General features: G+C 32.5%; 1 protein-coding gene across 3 annotated transcripts in view; it reads right to left on the minus strand.

Annotated features, from left to right (window-relative positions):
* Positions 1 to 19521, minus strand: part of LOC116424393 (proton-coupled amino acid transporter-like protein acs) — a 46052-nt gene that overhangs the window by 25883 nt on the left and 648 nt on the right. The gene's annotated exons all lie outside the window — the stretch shown is intronic.

The raw sequence follows: 19521 nt of genomic DNA on the forward strand, positions 1-19521 counted from the left end.
CGTTCTATAACAAATATGTATTGTCATCTTCAGTATGACATACAAATGCAAGTGGTTAACTGGAAGTTTATTAACAAGATAAACATATTAGAAAGATAAAAAATGTGTGTGCACCTGGTGATGCTCGCGGAAGATTCACTTTTAAAACTCGTTCGCCTTACACCCTCGTAGACTGTTCTCTAGACTGTCTTACAAGGGTAGTTATCGAACCCGGAAATTTAAAATATTATAAAACTTTGTAAGTTAAATAAGTCAAGCCTAATACATTGCAATTTTTTCTATTAACCCTATGGTCCTATATTATAGCAGATGGGACAGTTAATTTTTCAATAGTGAATATACCTTAGCAGTTTTCAAATTCGATCGACTTTTTAATTTTTAACTTCTAATCGTTCTACTTTGTGTGTATTTACTCGAAGTTTTACTTACGATAAGTGTAGTTTACTTAGCAATATTTCTTCTATAATTATTCGAGATATTTCTAAATAAATAATAAATATTTTTTAATTTGTTTTGTATGTTATTTATTTCTATAATATTTCCTTATTTGTTTTTTCCCTCGATGTTTCATTTGTAATGTGTAACAAAACGGTCAAAGTATATTTCAATATATTTTTGATTATGTTTGAAATTTAAGTACATCCGATTTATAACAGCATTTTAATAACTTAATGCTTGACTAATGTCTAATGTTTTAATTTAAAATTACTTTCTTGTTATTTAACACACCACATTCTTATTTTTAATTTTATAGAAGACGAGTTAATGAAAAATTGGGAACAAGAAGGATGAGAAAAGTATCGAGTTAAGTGATCACCACTTCATTCATCGTGGCAGTGCACGGATCTCAAGAAGAGTTAGCTGAAGCTGTTGCCTAATCTAGCCGCGATAGATAAACATATCAAGTGAAGGATATTTGAAGCTTGTCTCATCTGCATCATCAGCCAATCCTTTCTCAGTTTCAAGCACGTCATATTCTTCTCGAGTTATATACACAGTGAATATCCATTTTTAATAAGTAATTCGATGTTTCTTAACATTATGTAAAGAAAAGAATGTGAGAGAAACAATTTGCACTCTTTTTGCGATACTAATCATTTGATTGATGAGAAACGGATAAGAATCTGTTAAAACGATCAAGACAATACTCGTATCGACTAATCAATCGCCGAAAAACGTCCTATTTACTCGATACAGTTTACGTTGATTCAGATTATACCATGATACGAAACACTTTCTGATAAATTGTAACTCAAAATTAAAGGATCCACTTTTATCTGTCTTGGAAAACCATAAGCATTAAGTGGTTTCACGATTTTTATTTCATTAAGAATTAATATTGATGATGGACAAAGGATAATAGATTAAAATCGAACTAATCCCTTTCTATAACGATCGATGATGATAGATCGATTGAATCTTTCAAACAATTAACGACACGATAATGTACAAAATGATTTCTGAAGAAATGGCAACATTTCGAAAAATAAATTCGTGCATCGGATAGAATCAATTACATGGTTTCCAAAACACTAATGCAAATAAAAATCATTTATATTATTTTCAAAATATCAATAAAAATAACAGTCAATGATATTATTCTCAAAACACTAATAAAATATAATTTATTTCATAATTACGTAATTACTATTTTACACTTAATTATCACATAATTACTATCATGCGTTTTATAATTACATAAATATTCTATAATCAATATAATTTCAAATTCAATTCCTTTGATCCAAATTCATCCATTTCGAAAAAGAACTTCCATTCAATGTATTCCAATTGTTCTCAGTACAATAACCATAACTGCCATAATCCTCATCGCGTCATTAATTGCCCTAGATCAACAAGTACGCAGAGGTATTTGAACAGAAATCAATCGGTTCCTATCGTTGGCGTTTGACACGTTAATCACTGGATTGCCTTATCACGTCATACGCGGGCGATTTCCTTTTAACCGGTTCTCCTCCGGTTCCATGTCAAAAAGAATCGAACGAGATAACTCTTTATTAACATATTAAGATAACCAATCTTCGCTCTTAGCGTAACCGGGAGACGAATGATAACGCGTCGCGCGATGTATTCTCCTTCGAATCGCATAAAACACGCATCCGGCTCTAATCGAGCACCACCACGATACTCTGACGAACGTCTGACACGCTTCCTTCGCGATTAACTGAATTCCATTACGGCCGCGTTAGACGTGACTCATTTAATAACCGATTTCCTTCGCCTTCCGTGAAACGCGATCGAACGCCAGGCGACTGGAAAATATATGCTTGATGACGACACCTTTCCTACTCTGCTAATAGAAGGCTACCGACACCAAGGAGCCTTTCTCGCTGCTCCTCAATCCTTTTCTTATTTGTATCTACATATACCGTAAACCTCCTACACTCATCTTTACAGCAATTCTAGCTTCAACTTGGAAGATAAACCAAGCGATTAAATATCTACAAAATAATTACCTAGAAAAAATACTTTGACTTTCGTTTCAAGCATTAGAAGATCAGTTTAAATACAGAAAAAAATCAGGCAAAATCATATTCACCAGGAAATTGTATACTACCACCACCACCATCTCATTATCCAAACTCTCCAGATTACAATATTAGGAAAACAAATCCCATAGTCCAAGTGGGTAAAAATACCTGAGAATAATACTTAACAGCAAGCAATTATTGAATATAGCGATTCAGGAGAGAGTAAAAAAATTGACGCACTCCAGAATGTGCTATAACCATTAACAAAAACAGGAGAAACTTACTTTTAACATCAGAAACAAGAAATTGCTGTGCACAACTGAAACTTGATTCACTTTCATCTATGAATACCAAGTATGGGCCCAAGCAACAAAAATCTATATACATAAACTCCAAACTATACACAATAAATTCCTAAGATTAATTCTAAACTGAACCAAAAATACTTCAATCCATATTCTCCATGAGTTATTCAAACTCTCCACATTAACTGAATTTCATAAAGTCAATCGGAGCGCGGGCATTATGACCACACAACGAAAACCTGCCGCCAATAGCAGCAACAGAAAACAACACTAAAGACAACTGCTCACATAAAAATTAAAACTACTAAATTAAATAGCACAAGAATAATAAACTTTTCTCACATTCATCAACACTCTTAACGGTCATCACATCTCTTACTCTTCAAGTCATCAGGTTTTTAAAACTTTTTCCAGAATCATCGCATTAGGCAACACAACAGGACTACGCATCAATTTTTCTAGGAACAATAGCATAAACCGTACCGTAAACGTCCGTGGACGTTTTAGGATTTATATTAAAGATTTATAATATTGTTGGTACATAATTTATGATAACTTTAATTTACATACGTATGATTCAAAATGGCACAAGTTGAACACATGAGATGATTAAAATATTCAAACGGAAAGTCTCTCGGGAATCATTTTTCCTGTAAGCAGTCTTATTCGTGACAAGGACAAAACGAAAACAAATTAATTCCATGCTTTTTCTACAACGGGATATGCACAGCAGATGCGAAAAGCAGGATGACTTATACTATTCTCTTTTATCTCTGTGTTTAATGATACAGCTGTAAACATCCGTGGACGTTGTGTCATAGAATATAAAATTATCTGATCGTTCCACTACAGTGTGATCTTTTAAAGAGGCGTAATTTTATGACCATTTCTTATTAATCTTCGCAGTATTATATGTCCACAGAATATCTATAGAAAATTTGAATTTTCAAAGATTAAAGTTTTCTTTACTTAAGTGTCTTATACAGTAAATTAATTGGACGTTCAAGTGGAACATTGGTGTATTAAATACACTGCAACTATATATCACACTTATTTACTCTTTCTATATATTTATAATAAATAACTTTTTATTATAATAATTAATAAAAATATTAATAAAAATATTTATATCTAATAACACTAAATTTTGTATTTAAAAGCTTAAATTTCGAAGCTGTTAGTAAAACGAATTTTCAATAAAAGGATAAATTATCTTAATAGCCTTCTCTCACAAGTGATTCTACAAAAATAGAAATTTATGTTTGAATATCCGCAGCACAGTGCTAAATATGTCCTGTCGGTAAAAACATTAGGTGTATTTGGTTTCCATTCCGTTCGTGACACAAGTGACACAACGATGCGTTCGACGACTGCTAATCGTTTCGTCGCGCAAGGTCGAGAATTTCGTAACGAGGAAGCGCTCAATTGTAAGTAGTACCAGGTGTCATTCATTCCAGTGAAAATGGACAGGAACCAGTTTAGGTGTTAAACTAATTCAACAGTAATGACAACCTACGCCTGGTAACCTTAACCGGATAAACGGTGCAAGTAAAACAATCATTTTTTCAGTGGGCTCCTTGTACAATAAAATGTAACCAGGGACCATCAAAACAAGTTAAAAAGAAAGACCGGCCGCCATTTTGTATACATTCGACACAGGAATATAGTACGAGCTGTAAAGTATCTATCTTTTGCATATTAAAAGCAAAAAAACTGTCATATTATTGTATAAATTAATTAATTCTGAAAATATAATCATTTTTCATATAGAACTCACAAATGTATTTATTGTATATTCTATTATAAAAATGATTGTATTAATAAAATATGTCTCATTGTTGATTTACAAGAGAATTGACTTCCTTTCTACTTCTTTAATGTGATAAACTGTGATAGCTGTATTATAAGTTTTATATATAAACTATGTACCAAGAGATTTGTACTGTTCAATAAATATTATTATTACTAGAATTAATATTTGAAATAATAAAACTAGATTAAAAAGAAATAACATATAAAGATACTATATACATAAATATCATTGAATAAAAATAACTTTTACAATATTAAAGTTTCAACTATTGTTATCTCTCATCGTTATCTGTCTTCCATAAATTGAAACTATTATAAACGATCTCGTACAGTTAAACGATAATGAATCTACTTAAGACAATCTTACGAAGACGACGAACACATGTTGAGCAATACATCTCATATAAAATGTAAAAGTACAAGTATTAACCTTTATAAGTTCAAGGTAGCAATCTATCGTAATTGTCGTTTGTTGCGAAAATGCTCATCAAAACGATTTATCGTTATCGCCTTTTATTGCCTGCTATCGCCGAATCATAGTTGCCTGCAAATCACGATAATACGCGTTGACAACTCGTTGATGTACTGAAAGATCATCCGGAATGTACACTTACACGAACAGTATCACAAGAGATGTATAAGAAAAATATTCTTCATAAAATTTCAATTTCAATAAAAATACTTTCCGACGCAAAACATTTTAAAATCGTTACAAAATTAACACTGGAACAACTGAACGTTTAACACGATTAATACGTAATCCTTATAAAAATTCTAACAATAGATTTTTTTCGATTTCTTCATATATTAATGATGGTTTTGAAACGAAACTATTTATTTTTCAAGTCATTTTGGACATTTAACGCTTTTAAGATATCAATAGTTGCTAAATAAGAAAACTCAAACCCGCAATTTTGACGGGTGCAGTTGTCCCAGTGTTAACCCCTTGCCCTACGATTTATTTCTCAATGATGACCGATGCACCTATGTATTTTGTCTATAGCAATTTATTGTAAAAAGAGGAAAACTCTAGATACACTCCATGCTCATGCTCCAAAGTTGAATCATTGATAACACAAGAATAATACGTAATTCGAATTTATAAGGATTGAGTAATACATGTGTTTGTCAGATTCTGTTTGAAATCTTTACCACGACCCTAGCACGTTGTTATAAGCCAAGGGATTAAATGAATTAAATATTTAATGACACACTTCATGTATTTACTTCGTAGTGTTTCACTTCAGTGGAATCAGACCGTGTTTAAGCAGCCATTCCACGGAGTGATTCACTGGACACAACAGTCACTGATAACGCAGCATACGCTTTTATAAATCATTCTTAGAAGCAAGTAACACGTTACTCGATGAATTCGTTAGACAATTAATGATAAACGTTATCGTAGATTCTGAAATCGTGTTACATTTGGGATTAAAGGGATATTTTTGATTAGACACTGTAAAAATGAGAATGATTTGCGTAACGTGTCAGCGAGATATAACGCAATCAATTTTCATGTTCTAATCACTGATATGTGCAATGATTAGATTCATTGCACAGTAAAGTTTATTGTATTTGATAGTGAAATATTAATATTGTAAATTTAAAGAAAATAGAAAGCAATAGTTGCAACAAATACTTGTACTTCGAAAATCTTCATTTTCTAAAATATCACACAACGATATTAACAATCACACATTAAATGGACAGTCACGTCCGTCACTCACGGCAGATACAAATATCAATATTAAATGAATAATCACTCAGATTACGCAACAGATATTGTAATAATCCTTTTAATCAAACCATTCATTATTTTTCTGTGAAACTTTTTTAATTTCAGTGACATTCAATACTTATGTAAAATAAGTGAAGCGACAATCCAAATGTTTCGTTACAATTTTTAAATTGTTCGTCATTTGCAAATTCTGCCAAAATATTGGGTTGACGCAAACGTTTCGACGTTTCTTTATAAGAAATAAAGAAAGAGTTCTCAATTCACTGACTAAACCAAAGTTAACTAAAAACGAAGAAAGAAGCGTCCCGTATACACGTTATACTAGGTTGAAAACAAAATCGTATTTGTTTCGAAGATAATGAATTGCGTTTCCTTTGCTTTTACTCGAGCCTATACTTCCTTGTGAAATGTGAATTTCGTAACTCGAATACTACACGTGAGATCGACCAAGTAAAAGGATCGCTCGACCGCGAATTCGTGGTAAAACCGAGAGTCTATCGTTCATAGAAACTTATCCGCGACTTAGCAACCATTTTTAATCCGCATAAAGAGCATATTCTTCGCGGTTAACTTTTTTTCTCTCTCCGATATTGCGAACGCTGTTTCACTTTTCACTATCATTTCAGCGTTAAGCTTTCATCATAACGTAGCTTCGAGAGAGAAATATGTTCGACCACTGTCAGATTCATTGCCAGTGAAATCTGTGACGGCATAAAATAGTCTGTTAATCGATCATCCGTTACAATTTCTTTTTTTTTATATTTCGGTTTATTTTTTGGTGGCCACATTAACAATAAAGTCATTAGTAGCCACCAACATTTGGATACATTACTTATTACTTAATAGTACTTAATACATAATACAAGATTTTCGGAATAGACATAACTTAATTAGAATGAACTCAGGAGATTAATTTGTCTGCAAAATTTAAGCACATTCTGGATACTGATGGGATCACTCAGACTCATCGTTCGAAATTAAAGAACTATTAGGTTGGTGCATTTGAAATGTCGGTTTTTCTTTACATGTGAACGTTTATCTCCCCGTTCTCGTTATGCTTTTGTTTTTGTCATAACCTCGTTTATAGTCGTACTGTCCATTGCCAGAGTCACATTTCAATAAAGAAAATTTTCTCAAAAGTGTTCCCTTTTGTTATTTGTTTTGAATTTTATACCGATATGAATTGAACCGATATTGAAATCGAAAAAAATATAATATTTCACCTTTGCCACTTTCAGAAAGGTTACGCAATATTGTTGAGAGAAAAAATTAGTAGACAAAAAAATGGGAATGTACGATATCCTCTATAATTATTTGGACACTTAATCGAGGGAAATGTGACATTTTAGAATATTACTTTTAAAATTATAGGTACTCGGTATTTTCATAGTAGAAATTAATTTCTTAATTTTTATATAAATGTGAATTTTTATGGGGTCTACAAAGACTGAGAAAATGCAGAAAATTTAAATTCTAATAATGAAAAAATTATTTCTGAATATAGTTATGTGAACGCTGACTCAGACGTTCTTCGTAGCAATTCAGTGTCAGTTAGAAGGATCTCGAGGGCTGTTTACCATCACTTCAGATTAACAGCAAGGATAAATAAAAAGATTGCAACCAGTGACAAGTAGAGAGAAGAATACACTCCCAATTATAAATTAGTGAACCATTCTTAGATTCGTAGCAGTGTATCCGGATGATTACAATGTCAAAGGGCATGAATTATGCTTTTAACTCAATCACCACTTTAATGTGCTCCTTAACACGAATCACGATTCTTAGTACTTACGATAAACGTTATTGTGAATGGTTCTAAATTTGCGTTACACTGGCCCCGTCATTTCAACGAATGAATTAGCATTTGAATTCAACGAACAGCAAAATCACTTAAAAGAACGTGTTTAATGATGATTCAATCGGTAGACCATTATTATTTAACCTGCCGCCAATTAGGTTGTTTACTAAACCTCAAATTCTTCTATCTTTGTACTTCTACTTCTTTTTATTACAAGATATTTCGTATTCTTCTTACATGTTTGACAAAAATATTAAACTAAATGTGATAGTATATTTTATTTCCAAGCATTTTTCGTTTAATATTTTAACAAAGTATATCGGCAACATGTAACAAATATTTGTAATCCATGAACACTGAACTAAAAAAGTACAATAATCTTTCAAAGGCATAATTCATATCTTCCAAAATCAATCCAATAAGATTTTATTTCAACTATATGCTGATGGTTACTAAACTTATTAAAATCTATTTCACAAAGGTATGCACCCCATTATAGAACTCAAAGTTACTATCATCGATTCATTATTCAATCTACAATAATCGAGTTAATCTATCCAACAAAAGGAAAAAAAACGCGCGATTGTTTTTCATCGCTGGTGCTTCGTTCAAAAGATCGTCCAATAAAATCAATCAACCAATATCATCATTTACGATCGAAAATCACAGTTCAATAAAAATAAATACGCTTGCTCTTTCAATTATACGCTGATATTCATCAAACTTATCAGAATCTGTTTCACAAAGGTACCCAACCCATTATATAACTCAAAGTTACTATCAATCCCTTTCATCAATTCATCGTTCGATCTAAGACAACAGTCAATCTACAGTTAATCAATCCAACAAAAGGAAAAAGACCAAACGCGCGATCGTTTCTCATCGCCCGTCCACGCCTTATACGTAAAACCGTCCAATAAAACCATTCCATCAATATCAAAATCACAGTTCAATAGAAAGAAATACGATTCCTACTTCAACGATACACTGAAACTTATCAAACTTACCAAAGTCTATATTACAAAGGTATGTACCCAAATCATTAGATAACTTAAAGTTACTGTCAACCCCTTTCCTCGAATCATTGTTCAATCTACAGTAATCGAATTAATCAATCCAACAAAAGGAAAAAAACCAAACACGCGATCGTATCTCATCGCCCGTTCACGCCTCGTTCGAAAAACCGTCCAATAAAAGCAACCGACACGCAGGGGTGTATAAATAAGATCCGCGTGTCACCGCGGCACGCGGAGCGGCTCGATTGGTCGGGAATGGCGGCGTATATGCCCATACACGCGTATAAACGGCGCCCATTCGAAAATAGCCAATGCCAGATATTTCTTGCATCAAGCTTCCGACGGCGGTGTCGCGACGTTGAGGACTTTTTGGTTCGATAACAGCGGCACCCCCCGTTTCGCTTGTTCAGGAATCCGCGGTTCACCAGCCACGTGCACCAGGAAGCGAGGTTGTGTCGTCGTCCGAGCCAGAGGCACCCAGTCTCTGGCTAGAATTAGTCTTTCTATTGGCTCGGCGGGTTTTGTAGTGCCTGGTGGCTTGATGCGACGTCCAACGAGTGTTTTTAATTAACGTGCCGATACAATTCCACCGGAAGTCGGATTCACGCGACAAATATATGTTAGACACTTGTATTTATATGGATTAGCTCATTCCATAGGTAACATCGTTTGTGGCCTTACATTGTTGGGCATTTTTTAATATTTAGGTTTTTTTCACCGCTTGATTTGATATAGCATAATAATAAATTTGAACATATGATATTAAGCTTCATATAATGCATCAATACGTGAAATATTGAAGTATAATAACTTTGTTCCTTAATTTACGTACGTTTCTTCGGCAGTTATTTTCAAAGAATGTCCATATCACAGAAAATGTTAAATATTTCTTTAAAGAAACCTTCGAGTGCAAAGTGTTAATATTTATGTATTTTTTAATCCCTTGCCCTATGATTTCTTTCTTAACTGTGATCACTTTGAACTACTTTGTCGCTCATCATTTATTGAAAAAAATGAAAAATTCTAGGCATATTCTATATCTTCATTTGCTCTAACGTATAATAATTGGTTACCGGCAAATAATATTTCATTTGAACTTTAAATTCTGCTTAAAATCTTCGCGATGAGTCTGACACGATATTCTAAGGCAAGAGGTTAATATTTAGATATTTTTTCGAAATAAAAGAATTTACGGGGGAATAGGAGGTCGTGCACAATAATATGTAGACGATCAAAGAAGGTAAGTATTAATTCTTTACAGTGGTTGGCATAAAAAATTACTTATAGGACGATCTGGCACAATTATATCATAGAAATATATATTTTTATATTTATTTGTTTTATAATATGATATTATTTCTTATTGTCTATTTGCTTTTATATAGCCGGAGTATATATTTTACTAATCAATATAACCGTAACCGTAACAATTAATTTATTGAATAATTAATTTATTAATGAATGGACCTTTTAGTTTTATGATCCGATTAGAAACGTGTTTAAATGGGACGATTCATACATATAGGGCAATGTTTTTGTTAGGGCTAAAAGTTTCAGCAATTTCTGAAGAGTTTAGAAAGTAATGTATATTAAGCGTGACTGTTTTAGAAAATCGGTTTATTTCAAGACCAGGAACGGTGCCATGCCTGCAAAATACGTCGTTTCAGAAACACCCTATATATCGTTGTTCGAGTGTTTACATTGATGATTGTCGGGTCTGGGCGTGTTCATGCGTACAATTGCGTTGTTGAAACTTGTCGAGTGGAAAATCTCCTGGAAAGGAATTGTTGAACAACGAAAAGTTTCCTTTTGCACTCTTGTAATGTAAATGTAAACGTGAATAGAATGAATTCTAACAGAAAAAAATAAATTCTAATGTTTATAATGAACAATCATAATTAATTTCAAGTGTTTGAAATTTGAATGAAACCGAAAGAAATCAAAAGTAATCGTGAAATTAATCAATTTTCGCTCGATAAACGGTATTTCTAATTAATACAAAAACGGCGCATGATAAATTGTTCAAAGTCGTTCGCGCGGAACAAATTTTGTAACGCAATAAGATAATTAATCATTATTCCTTGCGAAAGCGAAAGGCGTCACGGTTTTATTGAAAGGCAACGTGCATAAAGACTTTGTTGTACCGTGACAAAAGATATGTAAATTGTACCACAATGAGGACCATTCAAGAATTATCGGAATATTTCAAGACGACATTGAAAAGCCGGCGAATGTGAAGTCTGCAAGTTTACAATAGCATTTCAACGATAAAATCTTAAAAATTTCCTGTGTCAACGTATATGAATGTTACAGGAAGAAGTTCGAGTATATTTTTTTCCATTGTGATGGAATGCCAACGCAAATATATGATCTTCGCATATTATAGATCGAGATATTCAATGGAACAGAGTTCCAAGATTCACTTTGCAAACTAATTTAATCTAACGTAAACATTCGTAAATATTGTTCTATTCGCGTGAACCACGAGACTCGCCTTCGAAACAGCAAAATCACAATGCCTTATCAAATTCTCCGAAAGAACTTGTAGAATAAGTAGAATAAATCCATTTATAGCTAAAAAATCGTTTATCTTTAACCATTTTATTCATTATTATTGCATAATAAAATTCAAAAAGTTTATGGTTTCATAAACATCACTCGAATTGAGTAATGTCTCCCAATATCTTTAAGATGATTCAAATATAAATCCTTAAATATCTCAATGTACGAAAAAATGGACTTATACCCAATTAATCCGAGTACAGGAAGGAGAATGGACGAGAGACAACGATCTTTTACGTTCGAGCATTGACTAATCCGATTGCCGATTACGGGAATCCCGGCCGAGGCACTTTAAAGGCTGCGTATCGCCGGGATAGGATCGCTCGGCCGACCGCGCTTGTTCACGTGCGTTTTTTATCGGCCACGAACCGTGACGATTACATCACTTGTTCGACACGGATCGGTTTGGACGCGACGATGCCGTACGCGAAAATTTCCTTCTCCGTGACTCCGAAACTTCGAAGACGGCGAATGATAAAAACGCACACCTGATCCTCGATTTGCACGGCACTTATAGCGAGGATGGTAGGAGAAAATGGCGGTTGTTGATAACACTAGATTTACATACGTTTATCGTATACTTCATTGAATTGTTATTCACAGGCATAGAATATGTCTACAATTTTTCTCTTTTTCCAATAAATTATTAATGACAAAATAGTCGTATCGATCAGAATTGAGAAAGAAATCATAAGGCAATGGGTTATTTGTGCCGTCAGAACTTAGTAACACCGCATAAAATGAGCCGCCCACTGACCAAATCGATTAACTCCGCTTTTTGAATTTTTAAAGACTTTATCATTAAAACGCTTCACTGGTTTTCAACTTGTTGTATTTAATATAAATTTCATTATGGCTAGGTTTAGTACCACGAAATAATAAAAAATCTTTGGTTATGGAAAAATAGTAACAATAATACAAGTTACTTCAAGAATACACTATTCTAAGTATTTTACATATTTGTTAGATTGAAGCTGTATTAATCAGGTAAAATACATTTTATAATAACAATTCAATTTTGCGTTTAAAAGGAAATTTTAAAAATCAATATGTAACTATTGCATCACTTTTCTCTACTTTTTGTTTTGTAGAGATAATCAATTTGTCTAATGTGCCCAAATGTACTTTTGTTCTTTGAAACGTCATTATTATTGATTCTTTTGTTAAGCTATTTAAAATAAATATGTATTTCTAAAACTTATATCTACTAGCATTTATTTTCAATATTTTTTTTGCGCGCTGACATTCTTTATTTACACGATTTTCACGTAAATCGAGAGTCATGTGTATGTGAGACCAGACAGTAATATAAGTATACATAGATACGTATCACACCAGCGTTTCACGATTGATGATAGTGTAGTTTCACGTATCGCACATGCAACCGTTCAAATCACTCGATAGGCATCCGATAAAAAGATCTCGCGTGAACATCTATCGTTATCTGCGGGATTAAGCAAATTTCAACGAGACAGTATCGTTAATACGAAAACACGCTGACAAAACAATTCGGAGATCTGAAGTGTATCGGAATTCGTAACATTTGCGCACGGTAGAACAACTGAGCGTTTAAAATTTAATACGTAATCTTTATAAAAATTGTAGCAATAGATTTTTCTTCGGTTTCTTCGGACATTAATTATAGTATTAAAATGAAACTATTTATTCTTCAAATTATTTTGGATACTTAACGCTATTAAGATGTCAATAATTGTGAAATAAGGAAACTAACGTCCGTCACTTTGGTTATTCTAATGTTAAGAACTTCCTTGTATTGTAATTTTGTCATCTTTTGTGAGCTTTTGGTTTTGATTTGTGTATCAGTGAGATCTTGTAAGGGAATCAATGAATAAAAAGTATTTCTTCTTTAATTTCATTTTCTGTTATGCGACAAATGTTGTCTAGTAAATATGTGGTCAAGAAATAATGAATATTTGTACACATCTGAACATTTATCTGCAAAGATAGACTTTTAAAAACTTACATTGATGCTAACAATTTCCCAAGAATCAATTTCTGGGACGAATGAAATTGTTTTTAGATTATGAATGGCGCAAATATACAGTGTGTTCACAAAATAGGATGAAAATCAAGAGTGACGAAATTACGATTTCGGCTGTACTTTCGAGTAATTAATAATTAAGACTTCTTGGACTCTGACGGTTTGCCAATAATGGCACGCTTGAGTCAGGTTAGTGCAGACGATCACTTGAAAATGGAGACGTAGGGTATGTAAACTTTCTTTTTTAAAAAGAAACAAGTTATATCACATTATACTTCCTTACCAAATGAAATCGGTAAGACTACTGTTTCACTGTATAAAGAAAATAATGAACGCCGCTTTCAATACACGAATGTATCACTAAAACAGTTTTAAATGCAACTGCACAGACGATAAAATTAAATGTGATTACAATTTATTCGGTTGGCAAGCTATGCATTCCTTTGTTAAACGGTTGCTGCCAATTCTTCGATCAGGATTTGATGTATGTTCTCTGAGTTAGGTAACTGTTGCCAGCAAAACGTGTGCTGCAATCAACAGAAAATATTCCTTTCACAAGAAACAGTGTATATTTTTTAATTCGATAATACCTCTAGTTATATGTCAATTGTAGATTGTAGAACCACTCTCTAGTTGATTAGAAAATATTGCACATTTAAACGAAATTCTTAATTAAGTATTTTTAAATGCAATAACACATAGTATATCTATATATAATACTTATTCATCATACATCATAATATCATAATATGAACGTAATATTCTACTAATATTCTACTTACAAATACTAAATAAATTGTAAATAAAAAAATTGATATTTATTCATCATATACCATATCTTAATATAAATATCACACTAAAAAGGAAAACAATAAGACTTTTTACCCAATTCAATAGAACAACGCTATGAAAGAAGTTTTCCACTCTGATAATTACGAAAAATTCTTCTTAAACAGCTTAATAAAACTGATACGAAATTGGGATACACAACCAGCGTATCGCGACATTCTTTAACAGACAGGGTAATCATCCTCTTACTAATTGCCTCGGTATTGTTATGATGATCTTAACAAAATCTGTTCGAAGTCTGGCTTCGTTATCGCGATGTGCCTGGAATTTTGTACAATGATAACGATTTTCTCGCTGTATTTTTCCAGTTTCACTGTTAACTATTTTACGATACTATTACTACACAGTAATATTCCACTCTTCGCAGTCATATCTAAAATCAAAAGCTGCAAATGAATAATTTAATTATTCAAATAATAGAAGACTGATACGTGCTTTCCTTTTTTTCTGATATTTAACATTTCGATACATAATTCAATTTTTTATGGAAAGAGTTCTTAAAGCCATGAAAAGTTCTCGTCCGCAAAGGGTGAACAACGTATGTAAAAACAAACTAAAGCTGAGAATAAACCATTAAACCAATATTATGAGTCACTATATTAGTACACAATTCAAAGATTAATCTGCAGAAACCTACGCAAAACTATTCTCTTTTACTCTCCTGAGAAATCATCCAAGTTTTCCTTCCGCTCACTTGTTAACCTTAAACGAAGTTGCCATGGAGAAACTCTGCTATCGTCGTTAATTGAAATGTACAAAGTTACAATACCGCAAAACGTCGCAGTACGAGCACATTTCCGACACGTGTCATGACGTTGTAGCCAAGATTGTTCAAATGTCAAGCGTTCCATCGCCGAATTGTCTGTCAAAATTCCCACAGGCATTGATGTTCTCAATTTTTCATCCTTTCATTTCAAACAAACGTTAACGGGACCCGCGTTGAACCCTTCTTGGAAAATCGATTAACTCCATAAAACAAAAAATCGAGAAAGGTGATGCAATAGCTGTACAATGATTTTCAAAATTTCCTTTTAAATATAAAATTAAATAATCATTATAAAACGTATTTCACTTCATTATTACAGGTGTAGCTTCAATTTAAATGATACGTAGAATGTATAAAATAGTATAACTCCAAAGTAATTTTTATTATTGCTGCAAGTTTTGCATAGGCAATAGAATTTTTCTTATTTCATGGTATCACACCCAATAATAAGGAAATTTATTTTTAATATCAAAAGTCAAGAATCAACGCAGCGTTTTAACGATAAAATCTTAAAAAATCCAGAAGGTGGAGTTAATCGATTTGGCAAGTGAGCCATTCAAGTATTACTCAATTCTAGTAAATTCGAATGAAATATTCTTTTTCCGTTATCATTTATTATGTTTTTGAGCAGAGGTGGACATAGAATACCCATAAAATTTTTCTCTTTTTTCAATCAATTATTCGTGACCAAGTTGTTCTTTTGATCACAGTTGACAAATAAATCGTCGGACAAGGGGTTAGTAGGAATCTTGTGTACGATTCTTTCGACGAAGGAACACGAAACGGTCTTTCGTTGCTCGTTAACACGTCCCCGCGAGAATTCGTATTTTTCGGTTAAAAAACTTTAGGTTTGTGTGATTTAATCATTGGTACTTTTTGATTGCTCCTAATGGACCGGTCCTAATGGAAAAAGATCGTAGATGCGATTTTATTTTTGAGCTCGATGCATGATCTAATCCGTCTACACTCGTTGTGGACGATCGCCAAATATCAATGTCGAACAATTGACGAAAAAGTTGCACCACACCGGCGCGTTTGCGGGTAACAGGCGCCCCGTCACGTGCCGCGGGAAACGCTGTCACATTAATAAAACTGAGCCAGAGAGTTGTAGTGGTCATTGGTACATTCTTCTGGGTGAAATGACTAAAGTGAAGGTAAGTTTCAATAACTAAGCGCAGTTAGGATTATGTAAATATAAATGTTCAATATTTAATATAAATATTTATATTTATAATATGTAAATTTATAATATTTAATGTAAATATCTATATTTGTATATATAATATTCATATTTATAATATAAATATAATATAACCAATATATGATATACATATTTATATATAAAATTTATCATATAAGTACGTTTTCCTTATAGACTTGACTGATTAGTTATTGGTACATTTAGTTTACTCAAGAATACACTTACTTATTTTCAGATGTTTATGGTAAGTATTACTGAAGTATATAAATAATGAATTTTGTCAATTTTCTTTCATTGTTCTTTCTTATTTTGTTTATATCTTATAGAATGCAAATAGAATATGAATTTCATTGAGATTTCGAAAGATCTTCATATAATTTCGCAGAAGATTTGTAGAATTTTAAATATGTACACAAATAATGTTTGCAGTAAACGTATGATCTTCACTTATAGAAAGTATATTTAGTAAATCTGCTAAATCATAATCTAAATTTTGACTTCTTAAAATAATATATAAAATGATAAAAATTTACTCGATGAATTTTCATTAAAACTGAAACAATAAGAAAAGATTAACATCCTTAAATATATGTTTCTTTGAAAATTCATTTTAAATCATAACTGTACCAGATCTGAAACAGCATTTCATTATTACCGTTGTCTCGTTCAAAACTAATTGCTCCTCTTCGGAGGTCGTTATCGACTACAAAAGAAACACGTGCACGTGAATGTAACGCTCGCATGGGATAACTACGTTTCAAAATTTTACAACTTCAATGGATTATTCTTATCTCGAATTCTGGATCATTGCAACGCCACCAAATAAAACGGCAGACAACATTGACAAATATAGTGCAATTCTTAGTAAAGACATTATCAAAATCCTTGAATTAAAGCATCGATAGAAGCGTCTCTTTTTTTCTACTCTTCTTTTCAAATGACGATTCCAATGATCTAACTCGTTCACAATGTCCGAAAATAGTTTATTGCCAGCACTATGTTCAAAAATTGTATTCATCAATTAATTTTTTGACAAAACAATTCAGTGAACAAAAAAGACTATATTTAAAGAAGTAATCCTCAGTAAGTTCGTGTCTTATTCTTGGCCATTTAAAAACAACAGCACGTATTTTCAAAAAAGTTTTTAAGCCTGCACCGTTTCAGAAAATGTTATAAATTTACTAATTAAATACTCAGATTAAAAGTTTATTTATATTTATTAAAATCTATTGAAATAAATGAACTTGAAAAGCTTTTTGCAAACATTTTTTCTTCGCGGATATTTATTTTTCTTTATATTTCATTAAACGAGAAACAATGTTGCTTACAAATATTCATTTCCATAAATATTTTCTGATTTGTTTTGTGTATTCCTGCCTATTCAGTAAATTATTTTTTGAATGAGATAGTTCTGCGGTATAGTCTTTAAGAGTTTCAATAAAATTTCTTGACAAAGAAAAAGAAATTAGAAAATATTTTAGGAAAACGTTTATGTACTGATTCCCGTCGTTCAAACCATAAACCACCGAACTATCAAAGTCAAGAATTACTAGAGCGATGTGTAAACTCGAAAGGTAAACACGAACAGCCATGAATGATGGCGACAGTATTAAAGTGTCTGGGACAGCGTTAATGAAAATACTGAATACCAAGAAAGCAATCTATTTACTTTCGCATCTAACCAGTCGATTGAGCGAATTTATCACATTTACGATGCATCATAAACAGTAAACAATCAGACAGCGTTATTTAATTTGCATCCTATTTTATCTTGTTTTACGTTTTCAAAGAGGCATCTGGAAACAAAAATGTTTAGACCATCGAAATTTCGCGTTGAAATGTAAATTCAGGTGTTTATGAATTTTTTAAACTTCACGAAACATAATTCAATGTTATGTTCTACGAGCATAATTCAATGAAAATCTTCTTCCTTCTGTATTGGAGATACTGGAAAATTTATTCATCGATTCGATAACTGTATTAACTCGGAACATATGGGTGACGAGAATGATTCATAGTAAATAAACTGATAAATCTGGAGAAGCTCACTTTAACGTTGTTTAATTAAACATTGATGAAAATAAAAGCAAAATTCAAGGTTACTTACGAAACATTGAAAGTTTGTACAACTTTCTTGCAACTAATTATTTTAGAATCAACATTGAAAATTAAAAAACAAAATAAACAAAATTTATAAAATTGTGAACTGGATACACATGCAATGACTCACACATTTCTTTGCACACTTTGAAAATAATAATCGATCGTGCACATTATTTGCTTATTCTTGTGACACTTACTTTCAACACATTTCCAATGTTTCAATACAAATTTCAGTATATTCGATACGGTTACTGTCAAAATATGACACAACCAAAAGTGAAATATATTGAAATAATTTCCACAATTTTATCTAGAAGCAAACAGAACTTTCATAAACGATACTAAACGCCTCTTTGCTTGTCTAAATTGCTCGACAATGGTCTATATTTACATAAACACCAACAGTCTTTTAATAACGTTATCAAAAGAAACAATCAACGGAAAGAAAGTGCAAGTACGAAAGTAGGGAACTAAATGTACGTTAAATAACGCGAATAATGGCTTAAGTGCCCGAAGAAAGACGTCCAGTGGCACCTTTCGCGGCCGACTCGATTCATCAGTGTCATTCACATCCCCGCTGTCTGCTATCAAAATTTCATCTCTGATCAAAAGCCGCTGCCCGATAAAAAACGTCAAAATATACACGTTGCGGCGAAATGTATCAACGAGCGGTACGTTGACACAACGCTGACAGTTCGCTGGAGTAATTCCATTTCGCAAGGAAGGCCTTGCAAGATTAATCACTTTTCCGGTACACAAAGCGTACGCGCGAATCGACCACAGCCGCATAAAAAACCAAAGCCGTGGAAAAACCAGCCACTCGCATCGTTCCACATATATAGACGCGAAACAGTTTAAATTTAAATCCTTCTGTGGA

The sequence above is a fragment of the Nomia melanderi genome, chromosome 7 (assembly GCF_051020985.1).
Source record: "Nomia melanderi isolate GNS246 chromosome 7, iyNomMela1, whole genome shotgun sequence".
Lineage (NCBI taxonomy): Eukaryota > Metazoa > Arthropoda > Insecta > Hymenoptera > Halictidae > Nomia > Nomia melanderi.